At 36.8% G+C, this 22,304-nt stretch overlaps 1 long non-coding RNA gene across 1 annotated transcript; it reads right to left on the reverse strand.

Moving 5' to 3' along the window:
* Positions 1-1,212: 1,212 nt before the first annotated feature.
* On the reverse strand, positions 1,213-4,306 carry LOC140140170 (uncharacterized). Its single transcript, XR_011857224.1, has 2 exons — positions 3,349-4,306; positions 1,213-3,311 (listed from the first exon to the last, which is right to left on the reverse strand). It is a non-coding gene; the product is annotated as an uncharacterized lncRNA (long non-coding RNA).
* Positions 4,307-22,304: the final 17,998 nt, after the last annotated feature.

Below are 22,304 nucleotides of genomic sequence, written 5' to 3' on the forward strand. Positions count from 1 at the left end.
ATTAAATTTCAATTTGTGTCCCCAAGGAAACCAAATTAAATGTATCTTAGACTGCTTAATCCTGTACTGTATACTTGTAGTTCATTGTCCTTTTTTTTTTTTTTTTAACTCTAGTGATGATCATGCCGTTTCCAAATAAAGTTTGCTTGACTTTGTTTTGTGACTACAAACTACTTGCATTGGTTTTTGTTTTCATCTGAGCTTTCATCAAATGCCAATTCCATGTTGTCACACCCCTGACAAATATGTTGATGATGCGGTGATGCGACTATTAATATTGTAATCGACTGTGCATCGATTTTAACGGTTTTCTCTGGTTTACGACATCGTTCACCTAAACACGTAATAATTCCTGCACATGTGAGAAACGTTCGCACATCCGGTCCTTGCGATTTGGTAGTTCACGGCACCTAGCTTGCAATTGGTGGTGAGCTTTTGCCGAAATTGCCTTCATCCTTTCATAGCAAGTGTGTAGAAGAATTTAAATATCACAGATACACATAGGTCATGTGGTTCTTGAATTATGTTGTAACGAACGCTGAAACAACAACACTTTTGTAAGACGTGTGGAGGTACCAACTCCTTAACAACAATACAATAATCCAACACGTTTTCAAGCTGACGTTTTCACGGTATATGATTTGTAACTTTGCAAAACATCAACGTTTTATTTTTCCATGATATATTGATTTAGATAACGAATCGATATATATCCAGGTGTTCATGCATGTCCACACGTTCCTGCGTGAATTTGTTTTAATTTCCATGAGCTCAGGAACTTCGCCTTGTGAAGTACCGCCAATTGTCGCTTGTTGTAGACTGAACTTTATACCATGCATGATGTCCGCTACACATTTTGCCATGTCCCACACGATATTGTTCATGTTCGTAATGTTCGCAAGTGGCCTATGCTAATTCCACAACTTCAACACTATGAATTTCTGAAATGAAACAAAAATACACAGCAAGAGACAACTGATGCTATACACTGTATGTCTTATACTACTGTTTTATGATATGCAGATATGATTTGTCTGTTGGTGTCTGTTCTGCCATGTTTCTTTTATAGACGTCTGTAAATTGTAACTATAGGCCTACTCCTTTGTTTTTATTTTTAAAACGCCTATTTGTTATAAAATTGTTTGACATTGTAGCTCATTGTATGCATGTGAATTCGAAAACGTGACCTTTGCCCTTTCAACTTAGGCTTGTTTTGTTCTCTTACTACATTAGTTGTTTAACTATAATGAAAGTGGTGGCTAACATCACAACGCGCTATGCAATTAGTGGCTTCCTCATATAACTGCTCCCCCTACTTTCTCATCTACTTTGTATAATCATGTATTCCTTGCCCGTTGCCTACATACATATACCTCTTAACCATATTTGATGTGTCCGCCTACTTTATAATACCACCTATCAACATGAATGCCTATATACATAATAGTTCGGCTTTTTAGTGTAGGCCTATACTCAAAAATATATTTCTTGCCTGTACGAATATGCCATGTGGTCTGCCTATGTTCCGCACTATTAGCCAGTACTTAATGTATTTGCTAGCTTTTGCTAACCCTGTAATAAGCATAAGGGTTCTAAGATTTTACATTTGCACAAGTCTGTTTGTTTTTTTTCCATTCTTTTTAACTAGGCCTCTCGTTCTTGCACTCCAAACGTCCTAACCATCGATGGCGTATAACTGGTATTAAATTGACAACCACCCGAAAGAATTTCTTTAAATACATGCCAACTACAATATTTTGATATGCTTATGTTCCATATTATCAGCCAGGGTATTTGCTACACACTGTAATGAGCATTTAAGGGTTCTCAAATTTTACAATTGTACCAGACAATTTGTTTTTATCATTCTTTTTAACCAAGCCTCTGGCGCTTTACCCGATACTTGCACTACAAACGTCCTAAACCATCGGTGGAGTTGTGCGAATGCCCGAATTCAATAATATAACTCGTATTAATTGACAACCACCCAAAAGAATCTCTTTAAGGTTATTAATTATTTTAAACTGTTGTGATTTGGTAGTTCACAGCATCTTACGAATGGTAGTGAGCTTTAGCAAAAACTGCGTTGCTCAAATCATAGCGAGCGTGTAGAAGAACAAAAATATCACAGATATACTTTTATAGGTGCTGCGGCTCTTGAGTTATGTTGTAAAGAGGGCTGAAACAACTACACTTTTGTAAAACGTACATAACTCATTAAACAACAATAAATTAAGCAAGTTTGCAAAGTATACGATTTGTAGAATGAACTTTTGCAAAACATCAAGGTGTTAATTTTCAATAATATATTGATCTAGATAATGAGAATCGATTTTTAGGTTGCTTCGACCAACAATACCTCGTCTACCCTTAAACGCATGTAATTTATAATTTTTTGATATTAGGCCTAAGGCCTAATATACTCAATTCCATTTATTTTGTATTTATTTTTCTTCTTGCACTATATTACCTGTATGTATTCTTTGATATAGTTATATTAAATTGTATAATGCAGATCCACTAATCGGTCATTTCTACCTTGTTACTAATTTATGTTTTTGAAGGACTATTGATATATTTTACTGCATATCTATATTATATCTATCATTACCCTTACAAAATGTGTTTCATTTTAATCTACTAGATGCTATTACTGTATCTGGTTTGCATATTAATTTTATATTTATACAGTAATACTACTGTATACTGATAATTATACTTCATTTCCTTATTTGTGACCTAAGTGACCATCCCTATTTGTTTACCTCCAGAAAATAAGATTTTTTTTTTTTCTTGTTGGCCTTCTTTACTTCCCGTTTTTATATTTTACTGCATATCTATATTATATCTATCATTACCCTTACAATTGGGGTTTCATTTTGCTATTACTGTATCTGCTTATTATTTTTTATATTTATATTAGGCCTATTACTTATTTGTGACTTAAGTGACCGTCCCTATTTGTCAGATTGTTTTCCTTCATTTACTTGATAAGATCCAGACTCTGCCATTATATAGAGCTGGTCTATCTCTCTTGATAAACAATAGTTTTTCTTTCTCCTTATTCTGTTTTTCATTAGTAATAGAACCATGAATTTAGTGTAACCTCCTTGACCCTACCATTTGTTGCTTAATTAATATTGTTCCCCACTAGTTATCCTTGTACTTATTGCCTACCATAATTACTAGCCTACTACTATTAGATCCTGTAATATTCATGTTTAGGCCTATGATTTTTTGAAGAAACCATGTCAAACTGAAGCGTCATTAATAGCTATTAATTCGAACTTGTGGGATATTGGTTTTACGTACTCTATCAACTCGCATTAACTCGAAACTGAATCTGACCGTGCATTTGTATAATAATTTGGATCCCACAGTACTTCGAAAGGTACCATGCGCCTTACCTTACCATGAATGTGCTCATGTGTATTAAGCATGTTTGAACTTAATCTATTTAACTGCATTGTTCATAATTATTCGATCACTGAAATGCCCACGCTGGCACTATTTAATGTTTTAAACCACACCTTATCTTATGCCTTACGCACTCATTTCTTGGCACTGCTTATAGCGGGGCTTATAGATGTTATATGTGTAGGCCTATGCATGTAGGCTTACATTTAATAAAATTTCCAAGAGATAAGGGATACGTATAGTTGCGTAATCTTTTCGCTGCATGTATTAAATTAATTAATCGCTGTCCTTCATATTGATCCTCGTTAGTGCTATTTCTGTTATTTATTATTATCATTATTATTCATCGTATAATTAACAGATTAATCATAACTTGCCTATTCAAGTACATTGTCCCTTCCATACCGCCGAAAGACAAAGATTCCACCATGATGACGCACCGTTCTACACAATCACGATCTATGTTACAATCACACCCTGATTGTTTTACTGTTGCCATTTTGTTTATCCTGTTGGTAGATTGCTATACATTGCCATAGAGCGAATGCAAGCATTAACATGTCACTGTTTTATATTGACATGCAGCTATTTAACCATAGATGCTTTAACCTTTTTTCAGTAGACGTTGATCTCTCGATGATAAAACATGATGTGAGTCAAAAACCCATTTGCATTTGACCAGCTACATTATGCCAAGTGATTGGTTGTATCATAGCAACAACAAAGACCTTTAACAAAACCATTATGCTTGCATTATCCATGCACCTGTTTTAACATGGGTGAACGCATATCTGAAATCACTGATGTGCATAACTCCAAGTGGGTGAACGGCCTAACCCATATTATACACAAGGGTAAAAACCCATTTATACGCCTGGCCAAAAATTTTCTCCCCATTGACAATCTGGTTTTAATTCGACTTCGCTTATTTAAAAACCAATGTCTAACAGCGTAAAATATGACAATATTAAGGGGTAAGGGGACATACAAATCACCAAAACACAAGTTTCACTGACGAAAATGAATTCCATTTTGGTATCAATATGTAGCTATTTGATTGTTCTCATTTTCTGGCATTATTTTAAAAGCAATTAAGTTTCCCACGAGGGTTGAAGGTCATAATGGGGCCAATATTAAAAAATTATCCTATCATGTTGTAATGTTGTAATCTCAAATTGTTCCTCTCATCGCTAAGAATTTAAAAAAAGACAATTGTCATAGTTCTACGAAGCTTAGTCGAATATATCAATATCATAAATAAAGGTCAAATTTTTAAAATGGTCCAATTGCACCAATTAACGTAAGAAACCTCAATCGTACACTACATTCAAATTTTGGTGCAACGATTTGTATTCCTGTGTTCCCCTTCACAGTTAATGCAGCCAAAGTTGAGTTATGGTAATATTTCCCCTACCCTTAATATCATCATATTTGACACTGTTACACATGGACGTTTTTTCTCACATTTCCTTTGTATCTACATAACAACTAATGATACCAGAACGTTCGATGAATTCATTATCAAGAGTAAAAGTTGAGTTATGGGAGTTTATATTTCCCCTACCTTGATATTGTCATATTTAGGGACCGTTCACAAGCACTTGTAAGGGGGCCTGATGCAAAAAAAAGGGGGGGGGGTGTCTGAAATTTGTTGACCCTCCTAAGGGGGGGCCTGGAAAAAATGATCAAAAATTTTCCTGGAAAAATTGAGTTTATATGATTTTCTATGGGGTTGACCCATAATTTTCATGTCAAAAGGGGCCCTACAATTTTTGAGGTCTGTAAAGGGGGGGGGCTCGAAAGAATATTTTGCGATGAAATTTTTTTTGCATCAGGCCCCTCCCCCTTACAAGTGTTTGTGAACGGTCTATTACGCTGCTAGATATAGAAAATGACTTCTTCTGACAGTTTCTGTGTATCTACCTGACAACTAATGATCGCTTTGTTTATAGAAAGTTAGAACAGCCAATCAGATACATTTTGATACCAAGATGAATTCATTTTCATGAGTAAAAGTTGAGTTATGGCAGTTATATATTTCCCCTACCCCTAAATATTGTCATTTTACGCTGTTAGACATAGAAAAATTACCTTTTCCTCACAGTTTCTGTATATACTGCCTTTGCTTTAAAATAATACTAGAAAGCTAGACCAATCACTTGGATATATTTTGATACCAAGATGAATTCATTTTCATGAGTAAAAGTTGAGTTATGGCAGTTTACATTTCCCCTACCCCATAATATTGTCATATTTACGCTGTTAGACATAGAATATTTACCCTTTCCTCACAGTTACTGTGTATCTACCTGACAACTAATGATCGCTTTGCTTTGAAATAATACTAGAAAGTTAGAACAATCACTTAAATACATTTTGATACCAAGATGAATTCATTTTCATGAGTAAAAGTTGAGTTGTGGCAGTTTATATTTCCCCTACCCCTTAATATTGTCATATTTATTTATGCTGTTAGACATAGAATAGTTACCTTTTCCTCACAAATACTGTGTATCTACCTGACAAATAATGGTCGCTTTGCTGTAAAATAATACTAGAAAGTTAGAACAATCACTTAGATACATTTTGATACCAAGATGAATTCATTTTCATGAGTAAAAGTTGAGTTATGGCAGTTATAAATTTCCCCTACCCCCTTAAATTTGTCATTTTACGCTGTTAGACATAGAAAATTTACCTTTTCCTCACAGTTTCTGTATATCTGCCTGACAAATAATGGTCGCTTTGCTTTAAGATAATACTAGAAAGCTAGACCAATAACTTGGATATATTTTGATACCAAGATGAATTCATTTTCATGACTAAAAGTTGAGTTATGACAGTTTACATTTCCCCTACCCCGTAATATTGTCATCTTCACGCTGTTAGACATAGAAAAGTTACCTTTTCCTCACAGTTTCTGGATATCTGTCTGACAACTAATGGTTGCTTTGCTTTAAAATGATACTAGAAAGTTAGAACAATCACTTAGATACATTTTGATACCAAGATGAATTCATTTTCATGAGTAAAAGTTGAGTTATGGCAGTTTATATTTCCCCTACCCCTTAATATTGTCATATTTACGCTGTTAGACATAGAAAACGTACCCTTTTCTCACAGTTTCTGTGTATCTACCTGACAACTAATGGTCGCTTTGCTTTAAAATAATACAAAAAGTTAGAACAATCAATTAGATATACATATTAAATTGAATTGAATAGAATTAATACCAAGATGAAGTCAATATCATGAGTAAAATATTGAGTTCTGATGATTTATTTTCCCCTACCCCTTAATATTTTTCTATGTTATGCTGATATACGAGGGAAATCAACATCAGTTTTTGTTGGGTTTTTTTTTTAAAACATTTTCTGTCTTTTTCCCAGATTTTGTAAATGGAAGTTGGTGCAGTGAAGTGACATATTAAGACATGTACACACACATTCATCCCCTCACCCCCACACATACCCTATGTACACCCAGCACCCCCCCCACACACACACACGTCCCACATACACCCCAACGAACTCATACATATTATAATGATTGGAACTGTTACAATAATGTTTCCCTTGATATGCTTAACATTAAAAACTAAATTAAACATTAAAATTTAAATTAAAAATTAAAAATGGAAACTGAATCAATTTTGAAAATATAAAGTGGTATAGTTGTGAGATTTGAGGCCAATGTCAAACTTTACACATATGGTTTAAAAATCAGATTACCACTCATTTATGGACTATATACTTCCAAATATGCTCAAATGAAACCTGTTTTTGTTTAAAAATAATACTAGAAAGTTAGGAAAATCATTTAGCTACATATTGATACCAAAATGAATTCAAAATCACGAGTAAAAGTTGAGTTATGGGAATTTATATCTCCCTACCCCTTAATTTTGTCCTATTTTTGGTGATTTTATGCGATTATACGTCCATACATAAAATGACCTGTAAAAAAAAAAAAAGTGATACCACAATTTGATTCCACTACCTACCTATTGTCTGTCCAAATAACTTAGACACCCGGTTTTTAGGATATATTTCGAAAAGTTTTCACTTTGGCAAAAAGTCATGAAAGAAAAGTGACTAATCACGGTCAGACCTAACAGAAATTATTAGTAAGGCGATGAAAAAATATTCTTCCTTGTCTACTTTTATTCAATTTTGACCAATTTACAGCAAAATATCTGGGTCCAGCCGAATATTCCTAATGACTTGAAACTTTTGATGGGATAATCTATTTACAGTAAGGGGTGTTTGAACATTGTAATCATGCATATTGATCAGTGATTCCACCCTTTTTTTCCTTGATCCTTTTACTAATTCACAATAATGGCGGTCTACTCAAATGCATTCAACAAAAGCATTTTTTGCAATCTACCGCGAGAGGTCGGCACACGCATAACAAATACACTACGATCAAATAGGTTGATGACAATATTTGATTGAATGGACTACACTGTGCCATGATTTCGGTGAAGGACACCGGTTCAAATCCTTTGTTTGGAGCCAATCAATAATTCCATGCACAACCTCTATAACTCAAAAGATGTCACAGTTGGTGCATTATAACAAATGATAGGGCAAGTTACTATGCGTCTGGAGTGTATTGTGAATTATACTCCTCACCAATAACATCAGAACATTCATATGGCATACAATTTGTATTTTCTTAGAATTGTGCCAAGCCAAAAGCATGCACAGAAGAAGATTCAAATACCGCACCGAATTGTTGTAATTGGTTGAGGGACAGCTGGGATCACTGAGTTAATAGACTAAGAATAAATATATGCCAATTAGAAACACTGTCTGCATTTTATGACCTGAATTATATTTTTCATTTTTATAAAATGTTTTTGGTGAGGAGTATAATTAATTTACTATTCATCCATTCACTATCCAAAATCACCATACCTACAAATCTGTATAATGAGACCTTCCAAAATAATGGTACCCAACTTCTACCTGATTATTTTTAAAGTGTTGAGAAAAACCTTCCAATTTCAATAGAATTTCTGGTAAAATCTCACTCAATGCTTTGGAAACACAAAAATCCCGTTAGGTCTCAGCGAATGTTAACACTTTTCTTTCATGACTTTCTTTGAACGTGTATAATTTTTCAAATAAGTAACAAAAACTGGGTGTCTAAGTTAATTGGACAGACAATAGCAGTGATCTAGAGGGTCCATACTAACTACCTATGGTGTCAAACCTTGTATGTAGTGGGGGATGAACCAAGTCCTTATTTAGGCCTCCTGTGAGATCTTGCTCCTGGACTAAAACAAATATGTTCGATCTTTGGATCGACCGTCGATGGTGCTTCGATGCTTGTTATTAATGAACTATCAACTAATTAATCAGAATTAACGCCAAATTTAAATTGGCCAATATCCCTTCAGGAACAAATTACTATTTTATCACAATTAACAATAGTAAATTAATTGATTTCATAAATAATAAGGATCGACCAAGCATCGATGGTCGATCGAAAAATTAAACTAATTTGTTCCTATTGCCTAAGTAAATTACTCCATGAAGATTGCAGGTTTTGCCAACTTGGGGAATGTTGAACCCACCCAAACGATGAGATCAATGTAGATCAATTATCTCAACTTTGGTATGTTACTAGTACAATGGGATTAAAATCATCCATGTACGCCCAAACTCTTGTACAATGGGATTAAAATCATCCATGCAGGCCAAAACTGTCCTTGAGAGAGTTCCTCGGCTACATCCTTGGAGCCCAAAATGAGCCCACATATTGTGATGTTTCTTATTTGTGGAATAGATATTAATAGAGAGCACTGTAACCATAGAGAGTATGGATACAGTTACTGGAACTAGTATATCTGTGAACAGAACGCTGGTTCCCATAAAATTAAACCCAGTCCCGCATGCTTAATTTCTTTCTGCAACCATAATGGGCCGCAATATATCACTAACCGCATAGTCCGAGGCAAGGTTCATTATTGTCAGGGTTAGGGTCTTAGGGTTAGGGTCTTATGGTTAGGGTTAGGGTAAGGGTTAGGGGTTAGGGTTAGTGGTTAGGGTTAGGGTTAGGGTTAGGGTTAAGGGTTTAGGGTTAGGGTTAGGGTTAGGGTTTAGGGTTAGTGTTAGGGTAAGGGTTAGGGTTAGGGATTAGGGTTAGGGTTAGGGTTAGGGTTAGGGTTAGGATTATATTCGTATTTATTAGTACTAATATATTACTAATAGTATATTGTGTGTATGCACTTTATTCCGTAATCAATAAGTATCATAAACAAACACCTATCTGGCACAACGAATCATAGCACAGTCGTGTAGGCATTAGACTATGGATACATAGGTTGTGGGTTCGAACCCTAGGTAAACCGTTGTAGAATTTTAATTCTATCGATTTCTTTTTTATTTTATTTAAAGCTGTGTTCACACATGCACTTATTACCGGTAATATTTTATCTAGACTTATGTCCGATCGAATTAAATATTTCCGCTAATCCCTTAGCGCGTCCACACAACGCACTGAATGGTCTATTGTTCTATTGTGTCCGATTTGAGCGCTGACATATTGGAAAATGTTGCCAATCAATATTCATGAGAGTGTACATTCAACGTCCAATTTTCGAAATTGGGTGACTTGTGCTTGGCAGGTGTAAAATACATCTGACTGGGCGTTTTAAATACGTAACGCATAAAGGCATTGGCATCATCGATAGTGCTGTTAGTGTTAGAGTACCTTCCTTCTCCATCCCCTCTTACGTTTTGTCCCCTCTCATTCCTATCATTTTCCTTACCTTTCTTTTTATTTACGTCTATTTATTTATTTCTCTTTTATTTCTTCCTCTTTCTCTCTTCCTCCAGTCCCCTCTCATTCTTCATATCCCCTCCTATACCCTCATCCCCTGCCAAGACCTCTCACAGAAGAACTGCCCCCTTCAGTACGCCACTGTTTATGACATTCTCAGTCCTTAAAATAAAATAAAATGTCAATTTGTGAAACAACTTTTATATAGGCCTATACCGGTATACTTATATGTTACATGTATAGCCCTACGTAGCTACAGGGCTATGCTACTCAGCTCATTTGCATAGCAAAATTACCCGTCTCCTCTGCAGCCAATTTGGTTTCGCTCCATCGAAATCAAGCTGGTCACGGAGGAGACTACCCTCCTTGTGTTTGTTCATTTGTGTATGGAGAGCCCTTCTTGGAGTCCGTTTGGACTTAGGCTACGCTCTCAGCTAGAGTCCGACGCTGCATTGCACTAGAAATACCTTTTCTGTGAAATCGCTATAGAGCCAACCGGGAACACGTATTCGTTTTGAAAATATAGCATTAAAATTAGTATCACCCTTGTGGCCCCCGTGCAGTGGAAACCTTAATGCTTTCATTAAAAGAAAATGAAAATAAAAAAAAAAACACGGATCTACCTGTGCACCTATAAAATGGGCACAGCAATTTGTCTCAAATATGAATGAATTTTAAGAAACATACGGGATATGATGAACATTGACCTGACGCCATGATAGTAGGATCTATTAGTCGTTTTATATACAATGTATATACCGTGTTGTCATAATACCAATATTTGTCATAATATATAACGAGTAATATTTAGTATTGTAAATATGCAGTTCATATGCACAAACGAACACTGATCTTTATGATATTCAGGTTGTTGTACATTTCATATAACATGTCATGTAGGAGGTCATATGTGTTGACCTTCTCCTATTGTATTTGTTCATCTGTGTATGGAGAGGATTAACGCCATTAAAACTCCATCAGTATTAGGGCGTAGTTCAGTGAACTCACCAGATTGCTATTCCAAGTACTTTGATAATACATATAATATGTATTAATGGGTCGAGGCGATTGCATTGAAAAACCTAATAAATTATTCATAACAGTTACGTAATCGATCGATAGTGCGGACACTTTTCATTTGCAAACCACCAAAATTCGTGATCTTTTAGCGTTGGAAAAGAAACCACGTGAATAGAGTGCCCTCTCAAGAATAGGTTCTCTGTGGCACACCGTCATCATCCCTATATCTTCGTGTTAAAAATTGCCGTGGTAGTACGATGAATCCTCGCGTTTTTCAACAACTACGCATGGTGATTTTGTTCGAGATAGGCCGTGCGACTCAGGCTATGCATACAATTTGAGATTTTGAGAGCCGGCCACACTGTTTCTATTCTATGTTTTACGATTTTCGCATGATCAGTATATGGCTGGCCGTAACCGCCACAACGCGGATCTGCTACGCGTAGCTTACTTTTCGCTTCGCGGAGCTAAATTGACCAATCATGTTAGATCTTTTCATTACGCGGAGCCAGTTGATGCATCATCGTTCCAGAGAGAGAAAACTCTTGCCAAAATTAATGTTTACTATGTGGATTTTAAATGAATCGAATGTAAATAAACCACAAACAGTTGTACAGGATCAATACCATTGTTTGATTAGGGTATAGTCAATGTTACCTTGCATGCATGTGTCATGTGTGTGGCGTGTTTGTTTGTCTACTGTGTCAGGCCAGGATCACTGACACCCACGGTACTGATACTGTCATACTATCACGGTGATCATATTGTTGAATGTTGTTGACTTTAAAATAATCATGATGCAGTCATGTCTACAGTAGAATTCACCACGACCTTTGAAGGACTTAAACCCCATTAAAAGCTATTAAACCAAGATAACACTCAATGAAAACAGCTCAACTATGTTACATCAGATCTTCTCTGGTTAAATACACACTGCACTTGTGTCTGTTTTACCTGTGCAATGAACAATGAGCTGGTATTATAGTTTCAGTTGGGTGAATGATTATAAAGCGAACGCAAGGTAACAATACTGTCTGGGCTTTTGTTTACGAAATGAGACAATAGTCTGCGTATTGTTAACCAGCGTTCTTGAAAATGAGAAGCATAATGGTTTGCAGACTTAACACGGTTTAGAAATAATTTGTTCATATTTTTTGGTGTTATCTGTCGTTTACATATCCTTCCTAAAACACAAAAGTACCAATATTTCCAAACACCTAAATTAGCTAAAAATTTAGGAAATGTTACAAAACTATATTTTCTAGAATTTCAGAGAATACTTTAAATATTGGCTGGTTATTTTTTACACAGTGACGTCATATAGGCAATGGCATAATACTTCTAACATACACTAGGTCACGCGTCAATGGTGAGCGCACTGAGTATTGTGTATAGGAAAACGGGCAGTACCGTAACTACAGTATGTATGGCCTACTACTAGTATATAAAGTAAATCCGAACTGGTTTGCTGAAGGTCGAATTCCGCAGGCCACGCCGCGCAAGATGTACAAATCAGCTCCCGGCGATACACTGCAGATCGCAGAATTGTATGCATGGTTTACCACCACTCTGCCTAGCTATATAGTTGTGTACAATACTGTATGAGTTTCTTGTGAGTGCATGTCCATCTTAATAATAAGTCGGTTCGTACTTTTCATAAATTACTTTTTGAATCATAACTATCGTGACCGAGGATATCTTGCAACTACGTGAAGCTCGTCTGGCAAATTCTTAATGACTAAATTCGCTTCACGTAATGAGTAAGTCGTACTTGATTGGTCAGTTTTACCTCCGAGTAATGAAAAACTTTAACATGATTGGTCAATTTGGCTCCACGGAGCAAAAAGTCAGCTACGCGTAGCAGCTCCACGTTGTGGCGGTTGCGGCCTACTATATCAGTATCCCATATGATATTTCTATTGTAAGAAAATTTTATTTGTTGTCACGTAAATCACAGGTTTCGTTTAAATGTACTAACTGGAAATTAAATTAACTAATTAGTGAGGACCGGTATTTTGCTGTGGATATGTTTAACTGCAATTTTGATGTAAAACATTTGAAATCCGCTGTAAAAATTTTGATAATATTCAACTCTTTGAGAAAATTATTTTATAAAGGAATGCTGGTAAAACCAGGTGCAATACAATGTACATTATTGACACACTATCACTCTCTTTATCTTCGTCAATAATAGAATAATCGATTTCAATCGAATTGAATACATGAGTTTGTAGTTGACTACTGAGCGACCCAAGCGATCGATTGCTAGCCAATCAGATAGAACTCCTTTTCTTGCGTTCAGTGAAATACCACTCGCCTGTCGCTCACTACCACTCGCCCGTCGCTCACCAACGGAGTATTAAATTTATATTTATCGTATAGGACGTCGACACTGTGTGTGGTAGCTATTACCATTATACAGTACTATAGACATGGCAGCTTTGATGTGTAATCATCAGCAAGCGCATTCAATTTATTTAAATGAAGCACCTAATGTCAGTGGGGTGACAACGAACTATACATCAGCGGCTAATGTGTGCCTTTTGTGCTTACGGCTACTCAATCACACCCTTGTGTGTTATGCTAACAAAAGGCAGTACTTTTCGTTCCATTAAGGGCTTTCACGCGACTTTCATTTGATCACTTATTGACAGTAGCCTGCTAGGTAAAGCGTTAATACACTGTCGGGTCAGCTTACCGATTTAATGGCGGAAGCCCCTTGTCCCAAACAAAAGGTACCTTTCGATGAATAGCTTGTCAGATTTCAAATCGGCACAAGGTTTCAATGCGTTACGTAATCTATTTCCTCTCCATCTTATAATAGCTCCATGCGTCCACATTAGTCGGCAATAGCGCTATACCAGAGGCTATACGCTGGCGAAGTTACGTAATAATCGGATTAACTACCATAGCAATAGGTGAATCATGCTGATTACTTGCACCTGTAAGATAAGTATCTTTGAAAAGACCAGTATTGTATTCAATCTATGATTGCAGACATACACAGGTGATGAATGCAACCTGCTTGTAGTACAGCGCGATATGTTCAAAATTGTTTTTACCTATTGCTATGGTAATTATTCCGATTAATTACGTCACTTTGCCAGCGTATGTTCGACGTGTTGTGTCCGATAAGCCTAGTACCGGTCATAAATCCCTCCTTTCTACATGAGCACCATCAGAAAATGTAACCCAATTTTAAAATTTTTTCACTGAAAATTCACTTCCAATAAACGCCCCTCTTTAGACAAAATTACAGACAATGCGGTAAGTATGTCATGTAAGAAAAATGCAAATTCAAAAGTTTCCAAATTCAGACCAATTTTGTATTTATGTAGGTTCTATTATTATTATTATTATTATTATTATTATTATTATTATTTTTTAGTTTTACAAAGTAGTCCCGTTTTACAGTAGACTTAGCTCTATACCGCATTTTATACATGTAGGCCCTACATGGTGGACATCTTTGAAAAAATGACAAAAAGAATAACAATGACTCCCATCATCATGCTATTCTTTTCTTGTGGGTCCCAAATTTACAAAAAGTCGGCTTCAATAAAATTGCGACCTCCCCTATTTCGGTAGCAAATATTTTATGACCCCCACCCCACCGTTTGCAACCCCCCAAAAAAAAAAAAAAAAACAGGCATCAGTCTTTTGAATAAAATAAACACACTATCTGTAGTCATATTGTGTTATGACTCCCTACATTTTGGTCATCAAAAATTTTATGACCCCCCCTATTTTTCTTTCCGTATATTTGGGACCCCTAATCATCTTATAAAATCCAATTGCATGCCTTTCTGTTATCTTGCTTATGGTGTAATAAATTTCATCTCCATCTACATCCAGGGCTATACTGCCCACCCTGAACCCTCTGGAGGGTTTACATTTGCTACCCCCCCCTAGAAACTCGTGTAGGTCAGCCCAATAAGGATGGTCAATTGCTCATGCGCCTGAACTTTTCACCCGATCATGGAGGGTGCGATGCAGAGTTTTCAGTGCCTTTATCTTAGCATGTATCTGCTCCCCGACCGTATGAGGTATCCCCTTTGTCATATAATAGCGTGACTATCTCCTCCCAAAGCTTTTTATATCCCAGAAATACTTTCCGTGTCTCTCCAAATTTTGAGCCAATGTTTCCTTGTCATTCCAATTGACCCCTCTATTGCGTTTATTTATATTAGCATTTGCAGCTGCAGCCATGATGATATCACGCAGTAAATTACTCTGCTTAACATTTTGCGCGAGTGATATCTCACAGTTATATCCGACAGCCAGATAGTGCTGTCCACACGTAATTACTATTACCGGACGTAACGTTTCGATCGGTCTTAACAGCTCTTAACCCTGGTCATCTTCAGCTTTAAATTGTCGGATTTAAAGCACACTACGTCGGATATAACTATAATAGATACTATTACCGACGTAATTTAAGTCCGACTGTGTGAACAAATTGTCAGATTTAAAGCACATTACGTCGGACGCTCATTCACACTGCCACTTATATCCGATAATATTACCGACGTAATTTAAGTCCGGTAATAAGTGATTTAAGTCCGACTGTGTGAACACGACTTAAGTAAGAGGAAATAACAATGGTAATAAACTCGTGTTATATCTAGCCTCATAAGCTGTGTTCACACATGCACTTATTACCGGTAATATTTTATCTAGGCTTATGTCCGATCGAATTAAATATTTCCGCTAATCCCTTAGTGCGTCCACATTTGTCGGCAATAGCGCTATACGCTGGCGAAGTTACGTAATAATCAGATTAACTACCATAGCAATAGGTGAATCATGCTGATTAGTTGCACCTGTAAGATTAGTATCTTTGAAAAGACCGGTATTGTATTCAATCTATGATTGCAGACATACAGGTGATGAGTGCAACCTGCTTGTAGTACAGCGCGAAATGTTCAAAATTGTTTTCACCTATTGCTATGGTAATTAATCCGATAAATGACGTAACTTCGCCAGCGTATGCCCGACGTGTTATGTCCGTTAAAGCCTATTACCGGTCATAAACCCCTTCTTTCTACATGAGCATGTTTTCACTGAAAATTCACTTTCAATAAACGCCCCTCTTTAGAACAATTTACAGACAATGCGGTAGGTATGTCATGTAAGAAAAATGCAAATTCAAAAGTTCCAAAATTAAGACCAATTTTGTATTTATGTAGGTTCTATTATTATTATTATTATTGTTATTATTATTATTATTATTATTATTATTATTATTATTATTATTATTATTATTATTATTATTATTATTATTATTTTTTAGTTTGACAAAGTAGTCCCATTTTACAGTAGACTTAGCTCTATATCGCATTTTATACATGTAGGCCCTACTATGGTGGACATCTGTGAAAAATGACAAAAATAAAAAAATTACACTGACTCCCATCATCATGCTATTTTTTTTTTTCTTGGGGGGTCCCAAATTTACAAAAAGTCGGCTTCAATAAAATTGCGACCTCCCTATTTCGGCAGCAAATATTTTATGACCCCCCCACCGTTTACACCCCCCCCCCCCAAAAAACCCAGGCATCAGTCTTTTTAAATAAAATAAACACACTATCTGTAGTCATGCTGTGTTGTGACTCCCTACATTTTGGTCATCAAAAATATTTTATGACACCCCCTATTTTTCTTTCCGTATATATTTGGGACCCCCCTAATCATCTTATAAAATGCAATTGCATGCCTTTCTGTTATCATGCTTATGGCTTAATAAATTTCATCTCCATCTACATCCAGGGCCATACTGCCCCCCCCCCACTGAACCCTCTGGGGGCTAACATTTGCTACCCCCCCCAAACTCGTGTAGGTTATCCCAATAAGGATGGTCAATTGCTCCTGCGCCTGAATTTTTCACCCGATCATGGAGGGTGTGATGGAGAGTTTTCAGTGCCTTTATCACTACAGGTATCTGCTCCCCCGACCGTATCGGGACCCCCCCCCTTGTCATGTAATAGCGTGGCTATCTCCTCCCAAAGCTTTTTTTATCCCAGAAATACTTTCCGTGTCTCTCCAAATTTTGAGTATAGCCAATGTTTCCTTGTCATTCCAATTTACCCCTCTATGGAAACGGGAAATCACAAGCAGCAAATAAAAAAGAAGCTAAAAGGGAAATGTAAGAAAGAACAGATTTTAATGTTCATTTTCAATGATTCTACCTGTTCAGTAATTCATGTTATAGTGAACGCTCCCATTTACTCATCTAATGGTGATGTCCGAAAAAAATAATCGCATCCCCAGTGCCGCTTGAGGCGAGCGATCGCTCTCGCTCGCCGCCGCTCGCCCAAACTCGATTTTTAGTGAGCGATTTTCCACTCGCCATAGACACTAAATATCACTCGCTGCGAATCTCCCATAAATCAGCCACTGAATCAGCCATTTCAGTATTTAATAGATGCTGTACTCCCTCCAAGCGTAGAAAGTGAAAAATGTTAGCGCGCTTCGCGCGCATTTCAACATAAATGTACATAAATACCGTGTCAAGACAGAAACTCTACTTGATTATTTCCTAAATAAGTGATATTTGTGAAAATTCGACCACTCGCCTACAATCATGCTAGCGAGTGATTAACCACTCGCCTTTAAAATCTAAACGGCAAGGCCTGCATCCCGCTAGTTTATATTAATATTTGCAGCTGCAGCCATAAATTACTCTGCTTAAAATTTTCCGCGAGTGATATAGGCCTACTCACAATTATATCCGACAGCCCAATAGTGCTGCGTGTCCACACGTAATTACTATTACCGGACGTAACGTTTCGATCGGTCTTAACAGCTCTTAACTCTGGTCATCTTCAGCCTTAAATTGTCGGATTTAAAGCACATTACGTCGGATATAGTAATTTTTTTATATCCGACGCTCATTCACACTGCCACTTATATCCGATACTATTACCGACGTAATTTAAGTCCGGTAATAGTCCGACTGTGTGAACACGACGAGTCGGCAATAGCTCTATGTCCGACGTGTTTATATCCGAGCTATTACCGGTCATAACTAACCGGAAATGGTCAGGAGAGCTAATGTCTCCTTCTCTTGCCAGTTCATTCCTCTATTGCGTTTGATATTCGCACCTGCATCCATGATGATTTTGTTTTATCTCTCACTGGTCACACTATTTATACTCTGCTTCAAATCAGTTGCGCGAGTGATTTAATTTAACCCGGAAGTGTTCTTCACGCCGAATCACGCAGAAAGATGAAAGGTCACAGTTATATCCGACAGCCCAAAAGCGCTGTTCAGTGTTCACACGTAATTACTATTACCGATCGTAACGTTTCGATCGGTCTTAACAACTCTTAACCCTGGTCATCTTCGGATTTAAATTGTCGGATTTAAACCACATTACGTCGGATATAGTTATATCCGACGCTCATTCACACTGCCACTTATACCCGATACTATTACCGACGTAATTTAAGTCCGGTATTAAGTGGTTTAAGTCCGACTGTGTGAACAAGGCTATAGACCTATAATTACATGTATGTACTATGTGTTATCGCATTGCGGCCCATTATGGTTGCAGAAAGAAATTACGCGTCCCGCATCACTGCATGAATAACGAAAGCAAATCAATATGATTACAACTCACCTAAACACATGCAGTTTCGATGGCATTTACGTCGATTTTGGACTTCAGTGTTTTAAAATACGACAATACAGAACATGTATAATTGGTATTTCGTGTTGTTTGCATACAGCTCACAGCCCAATTGGGCCACCATATTGTTTGGCAATAACCACTATATGGAGTTTATGGTAATTAACAAACAAAGGCCATCGGTTTAAGCATAGAGGTTTAAGAGGCGTTTTACTGCTTCGGTATTGATCTTAGGCCAACAAAAAAGTGTTTGTTTGCCCAGACACGACCGACCCAAAACATCAAACACTTTTTTTTTAACAATGATATAAAAATAAGGAAAATGATGTTTTTCCTCATAATATTGCCAAATGACACTTTAATATTCCTGGCAATCACACTCAAAGCTTTCATTGTTCCCATTTAACTCTCCCCAACAATATTTTACATCAATGTAATAGAGAACCAAGCATGAACTGAGATCTTATACTACAGGCTTGCAGCCCGTGACTGCCCGTCACCCTGCAACGAGAATGAATTTATTATACTGAATCTTTATCAAGATTTTGTTGCCAATTCGCTGTCGTAGTGCATGTTATAATATGACCGTTGCTAGGTTGAAATACATTAAAGTTTGACACAAGTACAAAATGGTAGGCTGAATGTCGTATATTTTCTTTTGCCCCACTTGCTGCAACACGTGTACAGACCTAACACACACACACACACACCCCACACACACACACACACAAAAAGGAAATCGACCTACCGACCCACGCCTTCCTACCCCATGTCTGGGCAAACAAACACTTTTTTGGCCTTATGGTCAACTTGCACTGCGATCCACAACATGCGCATCTATCAGCACACGGTTTTTAACCCCAATATATTTGTACATTCATTGAATGACTTTGAAACTTTGGGTACAAAAACTCATACTCTGCAACTTAGGTCAAATTTTGCACTATGATTGTTTAATTGAGGTTATTGGACTATGCCATTGAGATTAGGCTATTGTGGTCCATAGTGTTGGTCACAGTCTATCGGGTTCAAAGGTCCATCACAATCGCTTTGACAAAGTCCATTAATTTTGATTTTGTATTTTAAACAAAGAATATACGCACAAGATTTATCCCGTGCATATCAGAAAACAATAATAAAATAAAATCCAAGCAAATTGTGGTTTTATTTCTGAGCTGCGCATACTTTAAGCAAAACGATTGCAAAGTAAATCTAACAAGAGTGAAATTAGAAGCTTTTCACAAAGTCATGCCAATAAGGTGCCCCCGCCGTTGCGGGCGCCCCAAAAAGCAAGCCTCCGAATCTCTCTGAGAAGGTTATCATGGGTTCATGTCACTAAATGCACGCAATTTTGCACACTAGAGTGCAAAATTGCACACACGGATAATGCTATTTGCTTGCAGGCCATGATGCAGTCATGTCTACAGTAGAATTCATCTCGACCTTTGCAGGACTTAAACCCCATTAAAAGCTATTAAACCAAGATAACACTCATTGAAACAGCTCAACTGATTAAATCGGATCTTCTCTGGTTGTGCACATGTGTCTGTTTTACACGTGCGATATCGCAATAAAGCTGATATTATAGCTTCAGTTGTGTAACCGCTTATAAAGGAAACGAAAGGAAACAATGGTAGGCCTATGTGGACCTTTGTTCACGAAATGAGACAATAGCCTGCTTTTTTGTTCACGAAATGAGACAATGACTTGCTTTTTGTTAACCAGCATTCTTGAAAATGAGCAACATAATGATTGTTGACTTAACACGGTTTGGAAATAATTTCTTCATATTTTTGGTGTTATCTGTCGTTTACATATCCTTCCTAAAACACAAAAGTGCGACACTCTCCAAACACCTAAATTAGCTAAAATTTAGGACATGTTACAAAACTATATTTTCTAGAATTTCATAGAATAGTTTAAATGTAGCTTGTACCGTTTTTTTGTGGCATCCTTCAGAACGGAGCGGTCCGTTACCAATATAGCTCAATATTTTCGGTCAAATCTCCATTCAATTAACACGGGGAGTTGGCTAGCTATGAGGTAGCTATGCTTTGCCCTCACTCATATTCTACGAAAATGCGACCCCTTCTGAGCATCTAACCTAGCTGTAATTTTAGGTCATGTTAGAGAAATATATTTGCTAGAAGTTTGGAGAATACTTTAAATATTGGCCGGTTATTTTTCACACAGTGATGTTAACTAGGCAAATGCAATATACTTATAACATAGACTATTTGTAAAGGTCGCGCGTCAATGGTGAGAGCACTGTGTATTGTGTATAGGAAAACGGACAGTAACTGCAGTATGCAATAACATCTTGCACTGGAAATTGCGACCCAGCACTTGCACGCAGGAGGAGTGACCTGTTAATGACTGTGAACTGGTCTCTCCCCTAATAGCTTTAGTAATTACCTCAGGGAGTTCACAGTCAGTGCAACACAAGCCAGTGATATCTGACACATGTGTGTGATGATGTTGTCATTCTCATAATTTTCCTCTAAAGGTTTTTTTTTAAACTTCCGTGGTAGTGCCTGTGCGTATCGCGTACACGAGCGTAAATGCAAAAGCAATAAACAATCACGCTGATTGGCTGATCAACGCACTTGACAACACCCCGGCTGACCCATTGGTCTTCGGCGCGGCGCGTAGTAGGCGACCTTGTCACTTCTACGCGATCGCAATTCACCAGCGCGTACCCGGACCACGGAGGTTTAAAAAAACCAACTTTATATGCCTCTACTAACCAGAAAACATACACATTCTTATTTTACACATGGATACAAAGGTACATTTTAAGATAGTATTTAAACTTGATTTTCGGCCAAATATTCTACATATCCCTAAATCTTGATATTGAATGATTATCACCGAGCTTTCACCAGTTTTATGGACCAGTGTTTTACATTAATGCTATTTTGGGATATCTGTTTGCATTTCACATGCATACTGGTTCCATCTAAATTGAATGCATGAAAGTTCGGGGTGGGTCTGACACAGGGTTATCTCAAAATAAGAATCATGAAAACCGTCTTCATTTTTACATGTTGGGAACAACTTAAGGGATCTGGAATGAGCGTTTTGAGCGTTTCGACAGTATTTTTTGTGGGACATGAGAGCACATCAGACATATCGAATTGCATTCTGAATACGAAGTATGTCTTTCTGATATCAAATAATATTCATTTTTTGACATTCACGATATAATGCCAATTTTATGACAAATCATTAAAATTTGATATTTTTCACATTTTTGATATATAACAGTCCTTGAAGTAAATTTTATAAATCTAATGATATATTCTTAAAGTGTATATAGCTGGGAGGAAAAGCCGACGATCAATTGAAAATTTGACCTTTCATATTGAAGATATGGATTTTTTCCTAATTTGTTTTGTTGTTTTGGGAAAAAAATCCATATATTCAATACGAAAGCTCAAAATT

Source organism: Amphiura filiformis, chromosome 18 (assembly GCF_039555335.1).
Source record: "Amphiura filiformis chromosome 18, Afil_fr2py, whole genome shotgun sequence".
Taxonomy (NCBI): domain Eukaryota; kingdom Metazoa; phylum Echinodermata; class Ophiuroidea; order Amphilepidida; family Amphiuridae; genus Amphiura; species Amphiura filiformis.